Below are 26,221 nucleotides of genomic sequence, written 5' to 3' on the forward strand. Positions count from 1 at the left end.
TAACCACTGTGTCATCTGGTATCTCACAGAAAGTACACTCCTGGAAATGGAAAAAAGAACACATTGACACCGGTGTGTCAGACCCACCATACTTGCTCCGGACACTGCGAGAAGGCTGTACAAGCAATGATCACACGCACGGCACAGCGGACACACCAGGAACCGCGGTGTTGGCCGTCGAGTGGCGCTAGCAGCGCAGCATTTGTGCACCGCCACCGTCAGTGTCAGCCAGTTTGCCGTGGCATACGGAGCTCCATCGCAGTCTTTAACACTGGTAGCATGCCGCGACAGCGTGGACGTGAACCGTATGTGCAGTTGACGGATTTTGAGCGAGGGCGTATAGTGGGCATGCGGGAGGCCGGGTGGACGTACCGCCAAATTGCTCAACACGTGGGGCGTGAGGTCTCCACAGTACATCGATGTTGTCGCCAGTGGTCGGCGGAAGGTGCACGTGCCCGTCGACCTGGGACCGGACCGCATCGACGCACGGATGCACGCCAAGACCGTAGGATCCTACGCAGTGCCGTAGGGGACCGCACCGCCACTTCCCAGCAAATTAGGGACACTGTTGCTCCTGGGGTATCGGCGAGGACCATTCGCAACCGTCTCCATGAAGCTGGGCTACGGTCCCGCACACCCTTAGGCCGTCTTCCGCTCACGCCCCAACATCGTGCAGCCCGCCTCCAATGGTGTCGCGACAGGCGTGAATGGAGGGGCGAATGGAGACGTGTCGTCTTCAGCGATGAGAGTCGCTTCTGCCTTGGTGCCAATGATGGTCGTATGCGTGTTTGGCGCCGTGCAGGTGAGCGCCACAATCAGGACTGCATACGACCGAGGCACACAGGGAAAACACCCGGCATCATGGTGTGGGGAGCGATCTCCTACACTGGCCGTACACCACTGGTGATCGTCGAGGGGACACTGAATAGTGCACGGTACATCCAAACCGTCATCGAACCCATCGTTCTACCATTCCTAGACCGGCAAGGGAACTTGCTGTTCCAACAGGACAATGCATGTCCGCATGTATCCCGTGCCACCCAACGTGCTCTAGAAGGTTAAGTCAACTACCATGGCCAGCAAGATCTCCGGATCTGTCCCCCATTGAGCATGTTTGGGACTGGATGAAGCGTCGTCTCACGCGGTCTGCACGTCCAGCACGAACGCTGGTCCAACTGAGGCGCCAGGTGGAAATGGCATGGCAATCCGTTCCACAGGACTACATCCAGCATCTCTACGATCGTCTCCATGGGAGAATAGCAGCCTGCAATGCTGCGAAAGGTCGTTATACACTGTACTAGTGCCGACATTGTGCATGCTCTGTTGCCTGTGTCTATGTGCCTGTGGTTCTGTCAGTGTGATCATGTGATGTATCTGACCCGAGGAATGTGTCAATAAAGTTTCCCCTTCCTGGGACAATGAATTCACGGTGTTCTTATTTCAATTTCCAGGAGTGTACTTTAAATCCAGAATGTATTTTCAAGTGAACCAAAATGTTGCAATGAAATCTCATTAGCAGTACCAGTATATGTCCGAAGTATGTAAGCCTGATAGTCGTTACATAATCGTGCAACTAACAAGCAAGAATGTACAAATACAACACTGTGTCGTCTGTTCACTATAACAATGCGTTCGTAATTTCTGTTATAAATCTTCCCTAGGTTCTAGACTGGACAGTTAACCTCAAAACATTGTTGCATGTTAACAGTTTCTCTGTGTGACAAAACATACTAGAAATGTGAAGTGAACTGTTTTATGGCAAAGTTAAAAAGCAGATTATCTTTCAATAAACGGATTTACGTGTGAAATGTAGTACAATCCTTTACTTTTCCTAGAGCTCAGTGTTAACTTGAACGCAATTATTATGCGGTATGCGTCGGTAAAGAATACTGGTATTTTTCTCAAGGTTAGCGTCTATGTTATTTTCTCTGAGCCAGCCGGCGCACGTGGCTGCCTGCGGTGCGAGTCATTGTCTCTTTGTTGGCGCGCGCCGTTATTGGGATTAGGAGACCTAACATCTACAAATTCACCTTGACGAGAAGGCCCTGTCCTGTAGGAATCCCGCCAGTTCTGATGCAATTCAGGTCTGTCGTTAAGATCATATCGTCTGTCGTCATGTCGGTAATTTCTGTAATTAATTTCTTGTCGGTCACGTGGTGGAGAATTTCTCCCTGAATCGTAACTGCGCACTGGACCGTTGCGTCTGAAGTTATTCCGTCTCCCGTTATGATAATAGTTCTGGTTGCCATATTGTCTGTTTCTATGATTGTCTCTGTCATATTCATTACTACGGAAATGCGATCTTTCTTTGTAATTATTATTACTCCGCCAGTGGTTGTCATATGGGTGGTGTCTGTTTTGGTCACGATTTGCGTTGTAAGAATAGACCTGTCGTGTCCAGTTATTATTTCTGTCGTCACGGAATTTTGACGGATGTGTACTGTAGTGATTGTTTTCCTGTTTTCGCATTCTGCGACTGTCTGTGTCAATTTCTAATTCTTGTAAGAGTCCCTGAAAAGCTTCAATGTCGTCTTTGCATCGTCCTGCTAAAATAATCTGTCGTAAATGTTCAGGTAATTTGATTAAGCAAATGCGGATGAGTTCTGAGGGGCTGTATGGGTTTGAAAGATACTGATTCTTATGTAACATGTCTTCAAAATATTTGACAAGACTGGAAAATTCAGATTATTCGAAATGTTTCATCATTATGATGCTATGTTTTACTCGGTCTTGTGTGGCTTGGGACCAATATGCTGAGAGGAAGGCATGGTAAACTTCTCCTTCACTGTGGCAATCGTGAATGATCGATCGCATTCTTACAGCTGGTTCATTCTCTAAGTAGCCACACATAAATTCTAATCTGTGTTCTAATGACCAGTTGGGAGGAAAACAATGAGAGAATTGTTGGAGCCACGCTTGTGGATGAATGTCGTTGCCAGAATTCTTAAATGTTTTGAATTTACGTGTAGTAATGAACAGCTTATAGTCAAAATCATCGTGTCGGCGGGTAGCATATCGGTCATTGTTACGTCGTATCGGCGGTTCCATCTCAAAATTCGGTGCACCTTGCCAATTACTTTCATGATTTCCGAAATGCACTGTGTTATTATTTTGTGGTTGTTCTGTATTGCTATGTCCCTCTTCCCATACTGGGGCGCGAGTGTTCTCTGAAATATGTAATTCTTGTATTACTTGAGCCAACTGATCTTGTACTTCCCGCATTTCTCTTTTGTACTGTGTGTTGATTTGATTTTGATTCTGTTTGAATTTCCTAATTTGTTCATACTCTTCAGTGTCAGTGAAGGCTACAGGTTTTGTGTCATTCAGATCATCATCTACCTTCGTAGATAAGTTAGTGAACTGATCTGAAAGTTCGGCTACTTTATCCGACAGTGAAATTATTTCCTCTGTGTGTCTTTCTGAACCAATTTTCAGAGTATCTACTGTGTCCTTTAAGTTCGCTTGAGTTTTTGCAAGTTGCGTAACCGAATCGGTAGATGCAACTGAGTCAATTTTAGCTTGCAAGGTCTCATGATTTTCATGAACAATAGTTTGCAGTTCTTTTATGGCTGCTTCGTGATTCTGTAATGCATTTTCATGCCGCGAAAAAATAGGTTGGAAATGCTCACAGATTTGTGTTTTTACGTCATTAAAGACTTTTTGACATTTCGATTCGATGTTATGTAACTCATTAGTTAAATCTTCACGTGTTTGTTCAAGTGTAGTGACTAACTTTTGAAGCTTTTGTTCCATTGTGTCTAACGTTTGAAGCTTTGCTGTGTTTGTCTCTGATTTTGTTCCATTGTGTCTAACTTTTGAAGATTTTGTTCCATTGTGTCTAACTTTTGAAGATTATGTTCCATTGTGTCCAACTGTTGCTGAGTTTGTCTCTGATTTTGTTCCATTGCGTCTAACTTTTGAAGCTTTTGTCCCATTTGTTGCATTAATTGTAATAACAGTGCACTGGTGTCTGAAACATGTTCCTTAGTGCTATTCGGCAATGCATTTGAACCGCCAATATTCGCAGTTTGAGAAACAGAAAATGTGTCCTGATTTATTTGAGAAAACGGTGAGGACGCAAAATCTGAATCTACAGTATTTGCAAGATTGTGTCCTGTCATTTCGGAATCGTGAGGCGAGCTTTTGCCGACCGATCGATCGATAACGCTTCCCTGTTCACTAATTGTTTCACTGCCTACACCATTATTTGCAACCCGCTCCATTTCCCTATGCGCTATTACCAAATTACTACTTTGAACGTTAGTGAATTCATTACATGGTGACGCTAACACACTGCTTTCGTCTTCACTGTCATTTCGCAGTTTACTTTGGAGCCTAGTGTTACGTTTTTCACACGCCATTGTTGTCACAATTTTTCACACGACAACACATAAAAACACAATTTGAAGAACAAAAATAAGAGAACACATTAACATAGCACTGAAAATAATATCTAGTTAATTGCAAGCGGAGCTGCGACATAGTTGGTGCAAATCTACATGCATGCCACAACTGTTTTACTGTACAACAATGAAAGACTACAACTACAAAGGAAATTCTCTCTATGATTACGCGCTAGCAATAATAAAAATCTACATTAATTACACAAACTACAAGAAAAAATCAGAAGATTCCAGTGAGGTATCCTCGGCTAAGGGTCGACATATGAAACGTCCCCTTTGAAAAGTTATACGTGACTGTGCTTAAAACTGACACACAATATTTTTTTAGCGCAACGCAATCTGACTTTCAAAAATCCCTACAAAAGAATGGCCCTGACTAACATTAAGCTTACAAGCTATGTGGATGCGAACAGGTGAACAGACGTGCAACTGCTGAGCATCCGACCACCCAGATGAACCAAAGGGCTACCAGCAATGCCTACTGAGCCACCGTTTGGTGAATGTTGCCGGGTAAGGGTCTTAGCCCTTAGCAGCAGGCGGCTGCTTCATGCACCCCTGCAAGCAGGTGCTTTTCGGGGACCAGGGCAGGAATCTGCACGCCAGTACCACATCTGGACGTCCACTGAGCGGCGACAGGCGACCTTTCCAGGATAACAATGTTTTACGCTCCGTCGGTCTCATCGATCATGCCTTGTAGACCGTGAAACATGTGAAAGCAGAGGGGTCCAGGTCAGAGGCTAGAGCATTCTGATTTGGGAAATGTTTTCTTTGCCTTCCCTGGGTGATATCGTCCCTATGGAAGAAAAAAAATTTATAAACAGGTACTATAATTGTGGGGACCATGTCCACCCCTACATTCAGTTTGTTCCTTCTAGGCATGATGACATCTACCACCAGGACAATCGAACGTATCACATAGCTCACTGTGTACGTGCGTGGTTCAGGGAGCACAAGGATTGGTTTACCGTTCTCCACTGGCCACCAAATTCCCCAGATTGAAACCCAATCGAGAATGTGTAACACATTTCGATCCTCAACCAAGAAATCCCGGGCAGCTGGCCAGGCACTGGAATCAGCATGACACCAGACCGCTGGCGGTACCTCCAGCAACCTCACTGACTTTCCTCTTGCACGTCTGGTGATGAAGGGGTTGTCATTTTGGCTTTTACAGGAAGTCACATTAATGTGATTGGACAGCATATTATGAGCGATAGCGTTGGTTAAGACTTTTCGCACACTGTTTGCATATCAGCTACATGGAAGCGATCGGCGGCTGTGTGGGTTCGTACTTACTTTCTTCTTTTATTTTTTGTAGTTCGTAATTTTACTAGCATGAACTTGTGCTATCTGCAGCATCACGTCACTGCAGTTTGATCAGCTGTAGATGTTATCCTTTGATCTTCATTTACTCTCTTATACCTCGAGTTAATGCACTTCTTCGAATTTACCATGTGGGAGATGGATAGTGACTGTTTTCGTTTTCTGCAGCTGCAGAGGGAATTGGCCCTTTTTAAGCTAGGTGTAGTGATGTAGTGATGACGGAGTTGAGGGCTTTCCCTGAGCTGCAGCCACGTTTAAGTACCTGAAGAGACGGCTGTGGCATTTTTGGTTCCATTGGAGTCGCCTAGGAAAGGTGATACATCTGAAAGTTAATACATGTTCGACATGAACAGGTCCCCAACACCCATGTGTCAGTGTTGGGTTCGTGATTACCTGAGCGGCGGGTTGCAAATAAGGAAACGTATAGTAAGGCAGTCCTCGCGTGACCTAGCAACAGATATGAGACGTTCCTACTGTTTAGGGTGTATCTACACATCTGAACTAGCATGGATTCCGTCCTCTTGTGGGCCTGTGGTGCCTGGGTGCGTCCTAGTCTAGTGGGGCCCTATGTCTGTGGCAGCTGAGTGGCGGCAGTAGTCATGCACTTGTTTTCTGCTGATCCTTGGGAAAGTAAACGATAAGGTAACATAACTTATTGATGTCTTACAAAATTTTACCCGAAATCACACACTTACCCATCGCCTCCCCCTCCCATCAGGGTAGGTTTAAGTCCGAGTGGCACAAGACGCCACTTGGGGCGCCGAGGTAAGAGGGGTGCCACAACTGTAAGATTTCTGTACGGGACGCATCACAGTTACCAACGAAAACTGACAAAGGCGAAAGTCTATAAGGGAAAGGGGGGGGGACATGGAGGGAAGCCAAGTAGTAGGTTGTTTGTGTGGAAAAACTTCTCGAACCGACTCTGCATCCCTACCAAACCCTTCCTCCCCCTCTTCCCGCGCCCCTTTTTCCTTCCCAAACATCGGTGCTCTGTGCAGCATGTTATTTCTCCTATATGGAAGAGACCTCTCTCTGTTTAATATCGTTGATCTGGTGGACCAACGAGTCAGAGCATGATTGCTGATCCTAGAAGTGTATACCAGAGTCAGTCTGACGGAGCTTTTTCTTCTTTCTTCTCGTTCCTGTGCATACACCACTGCACATACACAGCTCGATGACACCAACGTAATTTCAGCATTGAGTGAGACATAGTAGACGGCGGAGGTTCACAATTGTGAGGCACTATTGTGTAATTAATTTGACTGAAATATCTTTCAAGGGTTACTGTGATCCTAGAGTACAGATTGTTTAACTATTTAGTCGCTGAATGTGAAGTTCGCCGCACGGGATTAGCCTAGCGGTCTTAGGCGCTGCAGTCCTGGACTGTGCGGCTGGTCCCGGCGGAGGTTCGAGTCCTCCCTATGGCATGGGTGTCTGTGTTTGTCCTTAGGATAATTTAGGTTAAGTAGTGTGTAATCTTAGGGACTGATGACCTTAGCAGTTAAGTCCCACAATATTTCACACACATTTGAACATTTGTGAAGTTCATTTATGAGAAAATGGCACGTAAAAAAAAGATATTTTACACACAGAAGATCGTATACAGGAAGCACTGTCAGAACGACCCAATTGTGGAAGTGATGGAAGTCACTCTCGTGATGGAAGTGATTCTGAAGCTGATGATACTGCAGCGTTAATGAACAATGGCGAAGTGCATCAGACTGCCGACTGACGAAGAAAATCCAGTCGTCACAGTGAGAGTGGCTATTGCTGGAACACAGTTGTCCCTAATAGTTCAGGCCTACCATTTGCCGATAACATTGTAGTCCATATTCCAAGCGCGGTTATAGGCGCGCAGTCCGGAGCCGTGCGACTGCTACGGTCGCAGGTTCGAATCCTGCCTCGGGCATGGATGTGTGTGATGTCCTTAGGTTACTTAGGTTTAAGTAGTACTAAGTTCTAGGGGACTGATGACCACAGCAGTTGAGTCCCATAGTGCTCAGAGCCATTTTCCATATTCCAAAAATGCGGAAATAATGAATGAACGCATTTATGAATAACTGAGAATACCTCAACGTTTCGTGTAATATGTGCAGTTCATTAAATGAATATAATCAACATCTAACTGAACTGCAAATAAAGTCTTTAGATCGGAATCATTTTCAGGTTTCGTCCCTGAAAAGTTTCCATGACTGTTTTTACTTAGTCTCGAATTTCAGATTTGTTAATAATAATATCTACTGAAGAAGTACATGAGAGAGGTAAAATAAAATGAGTTTAGTAAGTCACAGCACAATTTCATTACAAAGTATTATATTTTCAAGCATTTCACCTGCAAATCATTAAGGGTTACTGCAACTCTGATGCGTACTTCATGTGACAATTTAGAATATGTACAATACTAGAGTTAAAGGTTTTTTTCCCACTTCAGTAGACGAGTTGTTCTTCAGTTTGAAGTATGTAAGACAAAATGAGAGACTGGACCGTAACTGAGGGCGCCTATTGTCCCTGAACGTATGACGGCGGGGCGATGAGTCTCCAGCTCCAGTATGGACGCCCTCTGCCAAACTCGGCGGCGTCCTGCAGAGACTCCGGCAGCCTCTGCAGCGCAGTTTCGGGCAGGAACGACACGGACAGCGCTCCCAGCAGGTGCATCGCTGACAAGATGGCGAACGGCAGCCTACGGTCCACCGAGCGTCCCTACAACAGATTGTACACTACATGAGACATAGGACGGTGGAGCATGGAAAATACAGAAATAAATAACGAAGAACAACATTTGGAAATGAGATTATGCGACACGTGATGTGTTAGTACAAAAATTATCGTTTAGGTTGCTATTCACACCTGGCATTTTGAAACCACTTCACTGTACCATGTATCTGTCAACACTACTGACACAACCAGAAAGAAATTTTCACCCTGCAGCGGTATGGGAGCTGTTGTAGAACATCATGGCTGACTGCAACTCTGTGCCTGACCAAGACTCGAATCTGGCAGCCTCACGTTTTGCGAGCGAGTGCTCTAACAACTGAGCCACCCGAGACGAGGTACCGGCGGAAGCTAACCTGAGAGGACGGATAATGGGGCGAGTACTGATAGCTGAGTTGGTAGAGCACTTGCCTGCAAAACACAGACGTCCCAGACTGGAATCCCAACATGGCACAAACTGTTAATCTATCAGGAAATTTCTATATTGACACACATAAGTTATTGATTAAAGTTTTCTTACTGGCTATTTCTACGCAGTTCGAGCTAGTTTCAGCACAGTCATAACCGGATGGATATCAATGTTCACGTGATTGAAAAAAGGTAGGGGTGTTAGGAAGTGATAAGTGTGAGAAACACAAACGGTTTCCAGTCTCACAGGAGACTAGCACCAACAAATTTCCCTGCACTCTCCACATAACAAACCGTCTTGTTACAATACGGTATTTCAGTCCTGAGGAAGTAGCATTAGCTGCAATTCCGCCAAATACATCAGTTCTTAACAATGAAAGCTTGTGTGCACGTGTAAGCTTAACATACAAAAAAAGAGAGGAAACAGTAGACGGAGATATTATTTTCGTGATTCAAACCAGACACCATGCGATACATCCTTGATTGAGAGAGACAACTTCCAGAGAAAAACGGATCAAAAAATTGATAACACTGATGATTCCCCTCCCTTAGATAAGTGTACCTACCACCTGTTCGAGAAAGGTAGCTACATTCTCTTCTCAGTGATAGCTGTAAAATTGGAACTCCGTTTTTTGTATGAAGGGAAAAAACTTCTACAAGTCCTGTGCTGTACGATGATATTCAGCCTTGGTAATGATTACATCAGAAAGGGGATCAAAGCGCTCTGTTCAATCACTGAAAAGCAAGAACAAGCATTAGAAAGCTTTAAACAGAAAAATACTTTTTCGTTAGGTTTTTTAAAGGAGAATTCTAAAATACACTGCTATTCAGTAAAACTACAACACCTTGGAGGACCCTTGCAACAAACATCAATCGGTGAAGAAGTGTGCTACATTCTTGGATATGCAAATGATTAGCATTTCAGTGCAATATAGTGTATATGAGTAGTGGTATCTACATTCTGTATATAGAGAAAGATTACCCAACGGATTTCTTATTACGACACAGCATGTGAATGCTTGTTGTTTTCTAAGAAGATCGTTTTATGTGTTCGTGTAAAGAGGTTGTCCATCTGCACCTGTCTATGTGTGACAGCAGCGGAACAACAATGTTTCTGCTCGCGTTGGTCGAGGTCTTACAATTGTCACGCCAATATCTCATTTATGTGTTCAGCAGGACCATGCACAACGCTGTGCAGCATCTCAATAGCCCACGCGACTAGCGCCTGTGAGGACAGAAGTATTGTTCACTCTGAGATGCAGCATCGTACAGCCACATCATATATCTTAAGTCAGGAACTTTGTTTGGAACTAGTCAGGTATCCACATGGACAGTGCAGCGACAGCTGAACTGCCACACATTCTGAGCACTGCGACCATTGCAGCAGCCTCCCTTGAAGCATCAGCAGAGACGTGCCAGCAATGGTGCACTCAGTGATGACACTGGACGCAGAAGCGGTTTAATGCCGTTTTCTCAGACAAGTCCCAGTTCTGTGAATACCTTGCTGGACACATCCATGTGTTGAGGTTCCAAGGAAAATGAACACTGCTAGACTGATTCCACCAATGTCGTGAGAGGTGTTATTTTGTGGACTGTCATGGGGTGCACAACTTGATGACCCCTGGTTAACTTAGCGGGTACTACGGACAGCAGGGCATAATTAGGTCGTCTGTTAAGTTGGTGGGAGTGCCCTGTCAAAGAGGTCTCCGTAGAATTATCTGTCAACAACATAACACTAGGTAGCTTACTGACTGTCCTGTCCTGAACTAGCCTCAAACTGGAGGTGGTCGACAGCAGCCCTGTCCAGCACATTCTCCAGAATGAACTGGAAATTATCTGGTGGTGGGTTGGCGAGAGCCTGGCATGCCACGACACTCAAAGCGCTACCTCTTGTTTCAGTTCATTATTTTCTGGGGGTTGTGAGCGATTACAAGTTTCCAGTAGCTTTGGAAAAATGTGTAAACTTGGCTGGAAGTGCCTAGGTACCCTAATTCTCATATACTAGATGGACATAACCTAGGTAATTTGCACCTCAGGTACACAGCTTCTGACAGTGATCCTTGTCTTACGGCGTCGAACTTAAACATAATGTTATGGCATAAAGACAAAGCGCTGGTACGCCATTCGAAAACGAGAGAGCAGAGAGGGCTGTGAAGAAGACGTCCTGGCATTCAGCGAATCACGTGGCCTTTGCCTGAAAATTCTTCATCTGTGGCATAGCTCAATAAATAGAACTAAAATCCGTGAAAGTAAAGAATAATTATGTGCAGCACGAATTTCTGGTTAATCAGGGTCCTTTATCTACTGGAGGTAGCACGAATTTCGGCCCAAAACTGGCTTAGCCGGTCGGGATGTCCGAGCGGTTCTAGGCGCTACAATCTGGAACCGCGCGACGGCTACGGCGCAGGTTCGAATCCTGCTTCGTGCACCCATGCGTGTGATGTCCTTGGGTTAGTTAGCTTTCAGTAGTTCTAAGTTCTAGGGGACTGATGACCTCAGAAGTTAAGTCTCATAGTGCTCAGAGGCATTTGAACCAATGATTATTGCGAATACAACAGCTAAATATATATTTGGGAAATATCTTTTAGATACCGACTTCTACATATTTCTAAACGGTCGCAGAAATGCTTCATCTCACCAGAAACATGCTCCCCTCTCCCAACTCTTCCACTCGCACTCCGAGTCCCAGTAAGCTAGTGCGCTGCAGAACTGATGTTGTTGGGATCACCCATGTTCCAGTACATGAGTAAGTGGCGATTCGCCATTGCCATATCCTTTATGCCTTCGCCATCCTAAAACATCATATTGTGTTTGACAATAATGAAATACCGGGAATACATTATGTTACGGGGCACTTTTGAGTGATTAACACTGCAGGCGGACATAATATGTGACAATGAACGTGCGTGTGAAATAGTTAGAAGGTTTTTGCATTTTCTGAATGTAGTAAAAACGAGAATTGTTTTCTCTTAAAGTGAAATCTGTGCAGTTAATCGCGCAGTACAGCTTTCGCAAAGATGGTAGGAACGACTGTGACATCTTGTAATGACTGTTGAATAACTGTGTCTGTGTACCGATAGTGACTCAGACCATAGACAACCCTTTGCTACCAGTGACAGCTAATAATTGCACTCACTCCTGAGGTTCAAACTAAACCAAGTACAAATAAATCACCGCAGCCGTGAGGCTTTGCTGCACCTACAGTGAACGAGTGATGGTTATATCTCAAGTTACCACCTTGCTTCTAACCCTTCAGTAAGATCATGAAGGAATTAACGAATCAGGTAAGTTATGCCAGGTTTATCACCTCAGATGTCTATTTAAAGACAAGCGAAAAGCAATACAAACATCTCAAAAATGAGATCGGCAGGAACTGCAAAATGGCTAAGTAAGGATGGGCTGAGGACAAATGTAGAGGCATATCACTAGGGGTAAGATAGATACTGCCTATATGAAAGTTAAAGAGATCCTTGGAGAAAAGAGAACCGCATATGTGAATAATAAGACCTGAGATAGTAAACCAGTTCTAAGCAAAGAAGGGAAAGCAGAAAGGTGGGTGGAGTATACAGAGGGTCTATACAGGGTCGATGTACTTGAGGGCAATATTATGGAAATGGAAAAGGACGTATATGAAGATGAAATGGGAGATATGATACTGCGAGAAGAATTTGACAGAGTTCTGGAAGACCTGAGTCGAAAAAAGGCCCCTGGAGTAGACAACATTCCATTAGAATTACTGACAGCCTTGGGAGAGCCAGGCCTGACAAATCTCTACCATCTGGTGAGTAAGATGTATGAGAAAGGTGAAATGTCCTCAGACTTCAACAAAAATACAATACATGCAAACCCAAAGAAAGCACGTGTCAACAGGTGGGAAAATTACCGAACTATCACTTTAATAAGTCATGATTGCAAAATACTAACACAAATTCTTTACAAACGAATCGAAAAACTGGTAGAAGCTGACCTCGGGGAAGATCAGTTTCGATTCCGTAGAAATGTTGAAACACGCGAGGCAATAATAACCCTACCACTTATCTTAAAAGATATGTTAAGGAAAGGCAAACCTCTATTTCTGACATTTGTAGAGCTAGAAAAAGCTTATTACAATGTTATATGGAATACTCTCTTTCAAATTCTAAAGGTGACAGGGGTAAAATACAGGGAGCGAAAGGCTATTTACAATTTGTGTAGAAACCAAATGACAGTTGAGGGGCTTGGAAGAGAAGAAGTGATTGACGAGGAAGTGAGGCGGGGTTGTATCCTATCCCTGATGTTATTCAATCTGTATATTGAGCAATCAGTAAAGGAAACAAACGAAAAAAATTAGTGTATGAATTAAAATCCATGCAGGAGAAATGAGAACTTTGAGGTTTCCTGACGACAGAGAAAGCAAAGGAGCATCTGAACAGAGTGGACAGCGTCTTGAAAGGAGGATACAAGATGAGAATCAACAAAAGCAAAACGAAGATAATGAAATGTAGTTGAATTAAGTCAGAGACTGCTGAGGGAATTAGATTATTAAAAGAGACACTTAAAGTAGTAAATGAGTTTTGCTATTTGGGTAGCAAAATAATTTATGATGGTTGAAGTAGAGAGGATATAAAATGTAGATTGGCTGTGGCAATTAAAGCGTCTCTGAAGAATAGAAATTTGTTATCATCGAGTATAAATTTAAGTGACAGGAAGTCTTTTCTGAAAGTATTTATATGGAGAGTAGCTCCGTATGGAAGTGAAACACGGACGATAAACGGTGTAGACAAGAAGAGAATAGAAGCTTTCGAAATGTGGTGCTGCAGCAGAATGCTGTACATTAGATAAATAGATCATGTAACTAATGAGGAAGCACTGAACAGAATTGGGGATAAGAGTAATTTGTGGCACAGCTTAACTGGAAGAAGGGATTGTATGGTAGGACATTTTCTGAGGCATCAAGCGATCACCAATTTAGATCTGCAGGGAAGCATGGAACATAAAAATCGTAGAGGGAGACCAAGAAATGAATACACTAAGCAGATTCAGAAAGATGTAGGTTGCAGTAGTTATTCGGTGATGAAGAAGCTTGCACAGTGTAGAGTAGCATTGAGAGCTACATCAAACTAGTCTTCGGACTGAAGTCTACAGCAGAAGTTTTTCAGAATCTATATGCAGGATAGTGCGTCAGACTGCTTTGTAGTTAGAAAGTCTACAGTTCAAACGTTCCAATGGAGTGCATCATGTGTCAAATGTAAAACGAAAGTTGATTGTAGGTTATAAAGTTTCTTCATCATAAATCTGTATCGTGTGTATGTTTGCTTGTGTGCTTAACTATCCTTATGTCAAGAGAATAGCCTACCGGGTTCTCCCTAGCATTATACCTGAGTATATGTGTCACCATTGGCTAAATATTTCCTGGTTAAATTGTAGTGGGCCTTGATCTCACGATTTCAAAATAATTTGGAGTGCAATCCGGAAGTAATCTCTTACAAAGACAACAAGTATGGTGGAATTTAAGTATTGTGTTTTTGAAGACTGCTAGACGACATGAACGCCTTTTTATGCAGCATCGTGTCTCTCAGAAAACCTCAGATTTCGTAGTCACTCAAGGTTTTGACATCAATGAACCAGAGAAAATAAGAAACATTATATGTCAACTTATAGAAAGGTGTAGCTGTAATGAGGAGAATGTTGGATAGAAGTGCCTTGTTCATATTAATGTAGGAAGCGAGACTGTATGGAAGTTTTATTTGTCAGCCACTAAGGAAAGCATCACTACTTTTACGCTATGCATGTACTGAGAGAGACCTGAAAGAAAAATTAAAGTGCAACTAATTTGTACACAGTGAAATGTCAAAATAAGATTTTGTTGTTGTTGAAGATTAATAGTGTACTGTTATTTTTTTACGGTTTACTGTGATGGGACCCTCAATCCTCGATGACAACCGAGATATATTATTGAGGAGTGTAAAGTGAATAACGATGGCAATTCTGACTTAGTGAAAGAATTTTAGTAAAAATGGTGTCTAAGTGAAAATAACTCTCGTACTAATGAGAGACCAACTAAAGAATAAGTTCATGATATAGATCGACTACAGCCCTCGTGTGAGGTAATCAGTGCCATCTGTGAAATTATCCAGACAAGGAGAAGAGGCAGGGACGATTGTTAAAAGTGGATTAAATAATATTTATATGAGAGTTTTGCCATGTCCTTGTATGGCTGTGCTGTTCCCGTATATTACTGTTTACTTTATAGGTGCTTTTCCAGCTATAGGTTTTTTATGAAGAAAAGTGGGATTCTTGCTCATTGGCCAATGAAGATTAAAAAAATTTATTGAAGATCTGTGTACAGTCACAAGCCCCTACGAAACACCAATAGTAGTAACTGAGAACGGAATATCTGAATGTAGCAGATTGTCCACAACAACTGGTGTTTGTGATAAAGTAGCCTGAGAGAGACAAACCAGATGCAAGTCGTCCTGACACAGTAGTTTTCCTGTAGATCTGTGGTCTGTGCGAATGCTGACAGTAGTGAGAAGGGGGATGCACATATCTGCTATAGTGATGGAGTTTGAAGAAAATATACTTGGAGTAGTTATGTAGGTTGAAGAAAATGGTAGTAGCAGGAACTAGTCCCTTCTGCTTCACCTCACACCTCACCCCAGTTACTTATAGATAGGACTTTTTATTGTGTTGTGTAATATACCTTCTTGTCAATAGTGCCAAGAGTACCTCACTGTCATAATCATCACATTTTATCTTAAAATTATTTTTAAAGTGAAGATAATGCGTTTAAAGCTTTACAACTGTCTGTCAATTATTATATTTTGGTCCCAGAGGAGATGAATCTATGCAATCCTGTCTTTATTATGAATTTCTGTTATTAAAGCTAGTTTTCTGACAACTAGTTGTGCCCGTCCATTGTGACTTCTTTTCATGTTTACTAGGAGAAATGGCTTGGTGATATGATGTTCTTACATTTTTTCTTTGTAACCTGTATCAATTTTTTCGTAAAAAGTATGATAGTGCTGAAGAAGCAAAAGACTGTCCACAGTCGATCCGAGCAGCGTCGGTGAGACAACAAATCGTCCCTCCTCTTCCAGGCAGGTAAAATAACATATCCGGCAGCTTCCCTGGCTGGAAATGGACAGGTTCCGCTGCCAAAGGTGAGCGCCCACTGCAGGTGGAGAGCGGACCACCTCACACCTACAGGAGGTAAGCTCACGTCACGCCAGCGTCGAGTCAGTGTGTGGTCTCAGCAGCCTCAATAGATGGGGAGCCGTCACAACGGTGGTGACGTCACAAGGGAAGTTGTTGTTGGGCGAGTGGCGGCACCTATGGTGGAGCCACGGCACTTCTAGCTTTGGAGCGTATGAGGTGAGTGCGTCACAGTCTGAGCCAAGCACGTTTTGAGACTGCATGCGCAGATAGATTACATTAGATCAGATTAGACTAGATGAACTTTTCGTTCGAATTGACCCATGGCGAGGAGAAATTTGGAAATTTGTGGTAAGGTCATATGGGACCAAACTGCTGAGGTCGTCGGTCCCTAAGCCTACACACTGCTTAATCTAACTTAAACTAACTTACGCTATAGACGACACACACATCCATGCCAGAGGGAGGACTCGAACCTCCGACGGGGGGAGCAGCACGAACCGAGACAAGGCGCCCAAGACCACGCGGCTATCCCGCGCGGCATAGTGAGGACATCCTCAAGGACGCCGACCATCTCAGAAAGCAAGCATACACAGTAAATATTTACAAAATACGCCCAGAAAAGGTACTGTACCATCCATATACTCGAAATGAAATTCAGTTCTTGATGTGGAGTCGGTTAGAAAACAAATCTTAAGCCCATTTTCATTTAAAATGTTCAACACTTTGCATATGATAATTCTTGAGAATTTGTAGCCACTCATCATCAAATTAAAAAAAAAAAGAAATTTTACAGCACTTGTTTACAATGATTGCATCACACCACAAAATTGCGACCGATGTCAGATTGTAAGCAATATTCACATTGTGTGATAATATTAATACCATACACGCTCAATAGGTTCTGCCTAGAAATTCATCAATGGATAAGAAGGAGTTCGCTATTATTAAATCCTTTAGACTCTTCTCAAAATGAACTTCGTTTTTAGTGATTCATGGCTGCTGGCACGTTATTAAAAATGTATACTGCGGAATGGTGGACACCTTTCCGAACCAAGTAGGTGACTTTAAATCATTGTGAAAGTTTTTCTTATTTCTTGAGTTCACAACACAAGTAATTCATATTCCACGTTTTTGGGCTGGGCTGGGAAATCATTACCTTGACTTCATGAGTTACTCCAGAAAATAGTTCCGTCTGACGTTATGGAATGAAAGTAGGCATAGTACGCTATGGCTTTTTTTTAATTTTTACATCACCTGTGTCTCACAAAATTCACACAGCACATAGATATTTGTTTAGGCGCTTCAGCAATTCTGTGGTATGCTCCTCCCAGTTAAATCTGTTATTAATCTGCAATGCTAAGAATTTTACACACAATCCTTGTACGATCTACGCCATATTGCAGGTGATAGTATTTCAGATAACATTAAGCTTGGCAGTCTGAGAGGTGCCATTAGACAGGATTACACCATGTGTCGGCTCTGGTATTCACGCTGCCCTTCCTATCATTTAGATCATCAATACAAATGGCGCAGCCTACACATTCTCTTCATAGTAAACTACACTGAACATCGACACTTACAACTTGGACGACATTCTTTTGAAAGGGGATGACATCAATGGTCACTCAACGTGTCCTCCTCTCTTCATCAGCCCAGGTAAAAATAGTTTTTGCATGATCTGCAGGATAAGCAAAGACACTTACAAAGAATTATTCTGGGAAAGGGTGCCGGAGATTTTCTACTCTGAAATTAACATAGAGTGATTCTACTAACGTTCTTCGCTACATTTATTGGTCATGATTGTAATTTTGATTTAATATATATTTTTAGTGATTTTTCTTAGACAAATCGTAAACGTAAAAGTAACTTACATTTAAATATATAATCATATCTGTAAGCATGTGCTTTGGTGTGGCACCTTTCCATAAGCTCAACGTAAATTTTGTGGTTACTGTAAACTAGGAAATATCTATGTATCTGTGTAATTGAAACGAAGATACCGTAAAGTGAAGGTATGGTCTACGTCACGGAAATTCGTTAAAGCAGGATCGTTATATACATTGTGGGAAGAAGAAGCTTTATGAGTCAAGTTCCGGAGTCCGATGCGTTGAGCTGAAGGCAAATGGTTCAAATGGCTCTGAGCAGAATAGAGCTTAACTGCTGAGGTCACCAGTCCCCTAAAACTTAGAACTACTTAAACGTAACCAACCTAAGGACATCACACACATCTATGCCCGAGGCAGGATTCGAACCTGGGACCGTAGTGGTCGCGCGGTTCCAGACTGGAGCGCCTAGAACCGCACGCCCACTCCGGCCGGCGATCTGAAGGAAAGACAGATACAATCATGTGAAGAAGTTACATCGTTACAGTTTTAAAGGATCTTCAGAGGCAACGAAGTGTTTTGGGAGCTATTCCGTCTTGAAGAAATGTAGTGTCAAAATCTATGCTGATCATCAAGTATACAAAATATCCGCAAGCAGTGCATACGGCTCAAGAAGAGAGGATGTTATACTTACGGAATAAGAAGCGAAAGTAAGTTTCTGAGCAAGATTTAAAGAAAAAGAGGAGAAGCAACAGGACTCAACAGTCGTGTAATGGTGGAAAGCAGATGTGACGTGGTTTCGTAGAACCCAGTAAGGAACTGGCCTTCGACCTGAATCTGTCTAGCAGAAGATAGACACACTGGATTGTCGTTGGAGTACGTTAAGTGGTCTTTCATGCTCCAGTGAGATAAAACACTCAAAATATCACCATCAGTGACTGGATGGTTCAGCACGTACTCGAAATTGGGGCATGTAAGTAAATAACGAGTGAAGCGCCAAAAAATTAAAATTTGAGTTGTAGGTGAAATTCCGCTGTGATCGCCAAGGCCAATGACACACATTCTGACACAAGCACGAGGACAGCGGGAAACAAGGCTTACAGCTGCCACAAAACGACATTCGTGTCTAACACTGTCGACGTTCAATTAATGAGTCTTGTGCCAAGCCTCTGGTAATGCCTTAGCGTACTCTATTGTGAATTGCTGAGCGTTGCAACAACTGGGCAACGCTGAAGTAATTATTACAGAAATAGCACAGAATATTAGAAAATGTAAAGGAAAATTCCACCAAAATGGAGGAAGAGAGATGAAGGTAGAGCTCAAAGTGAAAGAAATAAACTACGCAGCGAAGGGAACGAATGTACTCTTCCTTCATTCAGGCACTGTTAAATGTACTACTTATTGGAGCTCTCAAGTTACAACTTTTGCATTCGTGTTGGTGATAATCAAACCGGTAACATGTTTCTCTGGCATGTGGCCGTACGTGGCAGAGATGGGAATGCAACTGCTTCCTGTGTGCACCAAACTTTTACATCGAAATTTACTTCTAAAAGAAACTAATAGCTGTGGGAAGAACAAAAATAAGACGATGTTTCTGTGGCTTTACCTAACAGCAAAGGGTTAGCTTACGGAAACAGTACACTTTTATGTTCTGCAATCGTGATTTTGAGAAATGAATGAGGCTAACGGTGCGTGAAGCTACGAAAGATTTAGTTCCCCTCTCACTGAACCTACGCGCACGACACCACAAACCAATGTTTACCACTTTAAGTCAGCTGCCGAAAAATATAAAAGTTCACCAGCGTGCATATTTCAATAGCACAATGGATCAGACGGGCTGCTGAGCGCCTAGGGACTCTGTTTTCATCAACTCTCAATGGAACTGAAGAGTTTAAGGACAATTACATCTTGAAGAGGAATGTGGAGCCTTCCGATCATCAGAAGGTGCAGCTGGAAACACTACACTGAGAACATAGGTTTTCTGAAGGAAAGATAAGGGATTTAGCTAAAATGATTTCATTTGTTAAAGAGGAGAATAAGTGGTTTCACGAGAACATTCTGAACCGAGTGCTAATTGCTATGAGGGCACTTGTATCCTTATTTAAGTTAAAGCCGTTGCATACAGAATATTTTATTATCTTCAAATTTTATATCATTTTGTTCTGACCGTAGGATAACAACATGTATATGAAAAGAAATCTGTATTGTTTTTATGTTGTACGTGATCTCCAACTTTTATATTGCTTTTGTACAACTGCTATACATAACCACAACAATATGCTAATTGTCGGACCGCCTTCCAAAACTAATTTCAGCCACAAGTATTTCCATCTTCAGTGGGTTCTTTAATTCTAAAACGTGCGGAGATAGCATATACAAAAGTATATTTAAAAAAGGAACAGTGAACATGTAGTAATCTTTAACAACGTTTTTTGTACCTATGCTATTCTTGCGTATTTCAGAATTAAGGATGCCACTCCAGATGGCGATATTTGTTGTCAAAACTAGTTTAGGAATAAATAAATAAATAATAAAAGTTTTTTGCATCAAGGCAGAGCCAAATTTCCCATATCGTTGTTTTTGTATGGAAAGACGGACCGATGCAAGAGCTGCAAGATTATATTGCTGCTATAAACATTTTGCTAATTATCTGTAAACCAGATTTTTGGCGCTTGAAGTAGTATTTAGTTACAGGCTACAGTTGCTTTCACGGGTTCAATATAATTTTCAGTAGAAGCTGAGCACATTGTTACGGAGTACCTGAAAGACGATGTACGGAACAAGAGACATGCAAACAGCAGCAGCTGTGCACTCTACGCTGGCGGTGATCTGTCGCAGACACGTGGGGTGCACCTCGATGCTCTGAAGGTTGATGACAGCTGCACCAGCCGACGACCAGAACTGCATGGCCATCACTACCACTGCCATGGCGACACTCGGAACACCGACTGCAAAGTCAAAACACGTGGGCTGTATAGCTGAAACAGATTTGTTAGAAACGTTGTGAATAAGCCTGTTGAATGCTGAAAGCGACGCAATCGGTGAAAGTTACAGTATTATGTTTTCTGCATATTCTGAAGCCCCCCTACGTACTTGAATGTGTGTGAAATCTTATGGGACGTAACTGCTAAGGTCATCAGTCCCTAAGCTTATACACTACTTAAGCTAAATTATCCTAAGGACAAACACACACACCCATGCCCGAGGGAGGACTCGAACCTCCACCGGGACCAGCCGCACAATTCATGCTATGTAGTTGAATGATTGACGTGGCTGCCTTCAATTCAGAGTCTAGAGTCTGCCAATTATGCTATGAAGACGGTTCCGAGGCGTCTCCCGTGGCCTCAAATGAAAGTCTCCTCCAATCCTCGACTTATCGTGGAACATTTCGAAATTCATCCTCAAATATCTCGTCACCTAGACAAAGGTCCCCAGTTCAAGTCTCGGTCCGGCACACAGTTTTAATCTGCCAGGAAGTTTCATATCAGCGCACACTCCGCTGCAGAGAGAAAATCTCATTCTGGATCTGGAAATTAATTTTATGTGTCCGTATAAAAATTTCAGGTCCCCTTCCACTCTTCTTGCAGAACCAGTCCTTCTGTTAATATCGTCACGATTGGCTCAGTTCACTATTTCTGCGTGCCACTTCCTGCCAGCCTCCCAGTCTGCCAAGAGCATCTGTCCCTTTCTTTTCTCCTCTCATTTCTCAATCTTCCTTTTAGCTTTCGTCTCCAACGTGCTGTTGGAGCGTCTTACATTGCGTATACTAGAAAACTAGAATTCCTTATCAGGGTATCCGGTAGACGGCGGAAGAATTTTGTTGACGCCACTTCGTTACTCTCTGCACGTCACCTTATGCCGTTTTCCTGTAAGTGCACACAAACAGATTTATGCATGACTAAGGGGAACTCAGTCTATGACTAGCTGGCTTAACGAACTAGATCCGGAGATCTTCCTGTGATTCCACTTTGGCCAGTAGGGCAATGCTAATGCTAATGTAAGCTACCCCTTCGCAGGATGTGGGATTCTTGCTCAAGTTTTACAATTTAAACAATTTTGTTACCTCTTCCATTGAAACAAAACTGTAGCGTTTTTTGCTTCGGTTGGTTGCAAATCACTGTAGCACTCATCATTCACAAGAGATGGCAGGTAGCCTGAAAAACGTGCAAACCAACAGTGTAACAATGGCTAAACAAGTCATTGTGAGATGACACTAAGGGATGTTAGTGTTACTGTTTCATGTATCACAAGAAACAGCCAATACAAAAATTGTTCAGAAGTGGCCGCAACGACATGGTTATAGTGGAAGCCAACAATTTTATCCTGGGTCAGGAATTTTGATGACAGTTAGTACCTCTCAGCATACACTGCCTGACAAAAAATGAAGCAACAAGGGGACATGTTTAGATGTGAATACAACTTTGTACACATGCTCACCATTGGTCTGTATGCAAATGGTTAGTATTGCAATTTTCTGTGACTGGTAGAATGGCCATTGTTCTGCATTAGTATTGTTTACGTTTAGATTTGTTATCAGTTGTGCTGTGCTATATGTGGGGACTCAAGTACATCAGATGTTGAGTGACCACTGTGAATAACATCGCGACGCTGCATATTTGTATGAGACTGCGTTATCACATGAGAGACCTCACTGTGGGTCTCCCTTTAACCAGCTCGTCGAACTGTGCTGTATCAAGATTTGTGGGACATCCGCCTTTCAAGTTCAGGCCGACCGACCGAATCTGTCCTGTGAAAAGGAGGGTGACCATATTCCGCACCAAGTACATCGTAACCCCTTCGCATCTGCGATAGCCATCCAACAAGTGATAGACTTCATGCAACATTCTGTGTCATTCTACACCATTCGTCAGAGGATAGCAGTAGGTGGTATAGGGAATTATGTTCCCATCACAACACACACAGCTGCATTATTAGTAGCGTCATTATTGGGAAACATGTATTGCTGACGAATATTCTCGCATTTTTTACAGTAGTGAATCGTGGTACTGCACTGCCTTCAATAACCGTCGACGACGGGTTTGAAGCAACTTGGGAAGAGGTTCCATTCTTTCCATGTTTTGGAAAAGCACTACGATGTTGCTCCTAGCGTCATAGTCTGGGGAGCCTTTCGGTATAACCTCAGGTCACAACTGGCAGAGATTGAGGGAGCACTGGCATATGCCCTGTAAACCCAAATGTTACCTCTCATCTCGCAGTACAATGATGCTTTTTTTTCAACAGGACAATGCTCTTACACATTTGGCACATGTCTATATGAACTCTCCGAATGATGCTGAGGTGCTCCTGTGACCAGCTAGATCGTCAGATCTGTCCCAGATGTAACTTGCGTTGGAGCAGCTCGATGATAAATTCGATTCCGGTGGGAATATCAGGGATATCAAGGACTAGGTAAAAACACTGGTGGGCCAGGTAGCCACAGGAGAGGAACGGATTTATAAAACACTTCCCAAAAAAGTCACTGCATGCACCCTGGAGAGAAGAGGTACAACATTATACCGATAAGTGGGTTCATATGGCCAACTTCTTTGTAAGTTTGACTGGGTTCTGTAATTGCTGAAACAACATCACATACCCTCTCAACCCATGAATTTTCAATGTGTTTCCTCCTACACTTCTGAGTGCTTCACTTGGTTTGTAGGGCAGTGGAGATCGACTGTTGCCAAATGGTCTGACTCGATTGACACAGTAATTTTAGTCGCAATACAGATGTTTGGTTCAAATGGCTCTGAGCACCATGGGACTCAACTTCTGAGGTCATTAGTCTCCTAGAACTTAGAAATAGTTAAACCTAACTAACCTAAGGACATCACACACACCCTTGCCCGCGGCAGGATTTGAACCTGCGACCGTAGCAGTCTCGCGGTTCCATGTTTGAAATCTCCAATTCACAGCAGGTGGAGGAGGGCGCCAGCAGGCAAGTGTGAGAGGGGTGTAAGCGCTCTCACGGGCTGTGCTGTTTACCTGTGAGCAGTACGACACAGAGTCCACCCAGGAGGCCGACCAGCGCCAGACACGCGACGCTGGACCACCGGCGCCCGAAGTGCGTCCCGCAGTAGTGCTGCAGCAGCACAGACGCCGCCTGCGCCACGGCCTGAGCAGACACCGCCACCAGCGGGTTCACGTTGATGATGCCCACGCTCAGTACCAGTGCTAACATCGTCACCCAGCACAGGGACCTGTCAACATATGAGACGCTTCTGTATTTTCTCAGAAAGGACGTACTTTAGAACAGACACAAACTAAGCTTCTGCACCAAAGTCAGCAATTAGCAGCAGCAGCCTTTAAACCAGACTGAATCAGATCGTTATTATGAAACATCTAGGCCCATCTGTGACGCAGCTATATTTATCGCTGTAGGCTCAGTAATCCCTGCCCACACCGGGGCTCCCGGAAGCTTCGACAACCCCACACTTTGCCACCATCTTCGGAGCACAACACGGTGGAGCAGCCACCAATCTCCCTCTCATCCCCCTTGAGGTGTCAATGGACGACCTCTTCAGTTCGGATCACTGCAACACATTGCAGTCAGAAGTTACACACAGCTACCACCGCTGGGCTGTCCATACTTCAGTCATGGAGTAAGAACCTCCTGTCAACACAGCACCAGTGGCAGCCAGAGGCTAACGCACTGGATACGCTGTGATGTGGTAATCACGACGCCTGCCATTCAGGCTCGCAGTTTCCCAGACCAAATGGTTCAAATGGCTCTGAGCACTATGGGACTCAACGTCTGTGGTCATCAGTCCCCTAGAACTTAGAACTACTTAAACCTAACTAACCTGAGGACATCACACACTTCCATGCCCGAGGCAGGATCCGAACCTGCGACTGTAGCCGTCGCACGGTTCCGGACTGCGCGCTTAGAACCGCGAGACCACCGCGGCCGGCTTTCCTAGACCCCTGATTGTAAACGAACAGCAATAAATAAGTTGTAACCGCAGCTGGACCTTCTTTTGCTGTACATCGCATCATTCCACAACAGAGAGTCCCTGTCCACAACCAGCCACCTTCGAAATAAAATTGTAGCCGATGATGCATAAGCCAGCCACCCTTCGGACCGTAACGACTGGCGTCAGAAGCAGTGCTGAGCATGAGGATGGATGACAACAGGAAGGCAGCACCTGGATCCATGTTGGTGCAATCTGACACAGAAATGCTGGTAAATTCCGAGTTTATAGCTGTTTTGGGCCTGTGTGGTCGTTTCCCTAACGTTTCTCTTTCCTTTTTAATTTATTTTTGGATAATTGGTATACTAGTATTTATTATTAAACATTCAATATAGCTCAAGACCTTTCAGCTCAGATTGCGATTCAGCAGTTGAGAGATGAAGTAGCTCAGGTGAAGATGGAATTGGGACAGTTAACGGAGGGAAGGAGGAAACCTTCCTTTCTGAGACACCTAGCTTTGACGCTGACAGCGCTTCATTGGTCATCTCACTTTCTCGTAAATTAGAAGACAATGTCTTTGTGACATCTTGGATAATCGGGAACCCAGCCAGATGTTCGCGACTTTCACGCACGATATTTCAACAGCGTGCCTCGCCGTCTTCTTCAGGTGCTACCTGAGACTGGTCCTTGGATCGATCGAGTCCAGTATTTATTCCTGAAAGGAGCTGGCCGTTCCCTAATCGGTCCGCACCGAGTCGAGTGTTCCGTCTGTGGTTCGTGCTCGCCAAACTCGGCGCCGAGCCAATGGGCTCCAAATCCCCACCAATCGCCTAATCACCTGGATGCTCATGTAACTCAGCACTTCGTTGGTGTGAGGAATCAGCCGTCACCACGTCCAGTGAGAGGTCAACAGAGGACTTCTTCCCTCTGAACGCTGGAACTTGACACCACTAGAAGTACATACAGCTACCACTATCAGACCACCCAAGCTTTGACTGGTGAATACGAGCAGTAGTGTCAGTGGAGTGTATGGTCAATAACCAGAGCCTGACTAAACAGGGTATGCCCCAATGGAGTCACCAATCACTTGCAGTTTCCAGGATGCACCACTGGAAACAAACAACAATAAAAAATTTATATATAGGCAGACTGAAGTGATGAATGAAAAACTAAACTAAGGCCCAGAGTCGAACCTAGCTTTCCTCATCACTAAGAATACGCGCTAACCGCTATGCCACCATGGCACAATGGCCTTGAACAACTGCTCGTGCTACTCTAGACGCCTCCCTCCTCAGTCCAAATTCCCACCGATGCCACAGCCAACTTGGTATTCCCCGTACACTTCAACAGCATTACAGAGGCTCTGCAACTGTGTTGCAGTAGTACCTCAGCATTGGGCTACTTTGCTGGCTAGGCTGTTTGGCAAGAACGAAAATAAGCAGCAGAAATTTTCGCCTCGTGGAGGTGGACATTACCTTGCTAGAATTCAGAATGGATTGCTCTCAAGGGC

The 26,221-nt window shown here is 43.7% G+C and overlaps 2 protein-coding genes across 2 annotated transcripts in view; both read right to left on the bottom strand.

Annotated features, from left to right (window-relative positions):
- The window catches only part of LOC126355299 (solute carrier family 22 member 7-like), a 570,778-nt gene that overhangs the window by 246,151 nt on the left and 298,406 nt on the right, over window positions 1-26,221 (bottom strand). The window lies entirely within an intron of this gene.
- Window positions 8,005-26,221, bottom strand: part of LOC126355845 (carcinine transporter-like) — a 361,113-nt gene continuing 342,896 nt past the window's right edge. The window contains exon 10 of the mRNA XM_050006305.1: window positions 8,005-8,055. The gene's annotated coding sequence lies outside the window, so the exon portion shown is untranslated. The remainder of the gene's footprint in view (window positions 8,056-26,221) is intronic.

The sequence above is a fragment of the Schistocerca gregaria genome, chromosome 3 (genome assembly GCF_023897955.1).
Source record: "Schistocerca gregaria isolate iqSchGreg1 chromosome 3, iqSchGreg1.2, whole genome shotgun sequence".
NCBI lineage: Eukaryota > Metazoa > Arthropoda > Insecta > Orthoptera > Acrididae > Schistocerca > Schistocerca gregaria.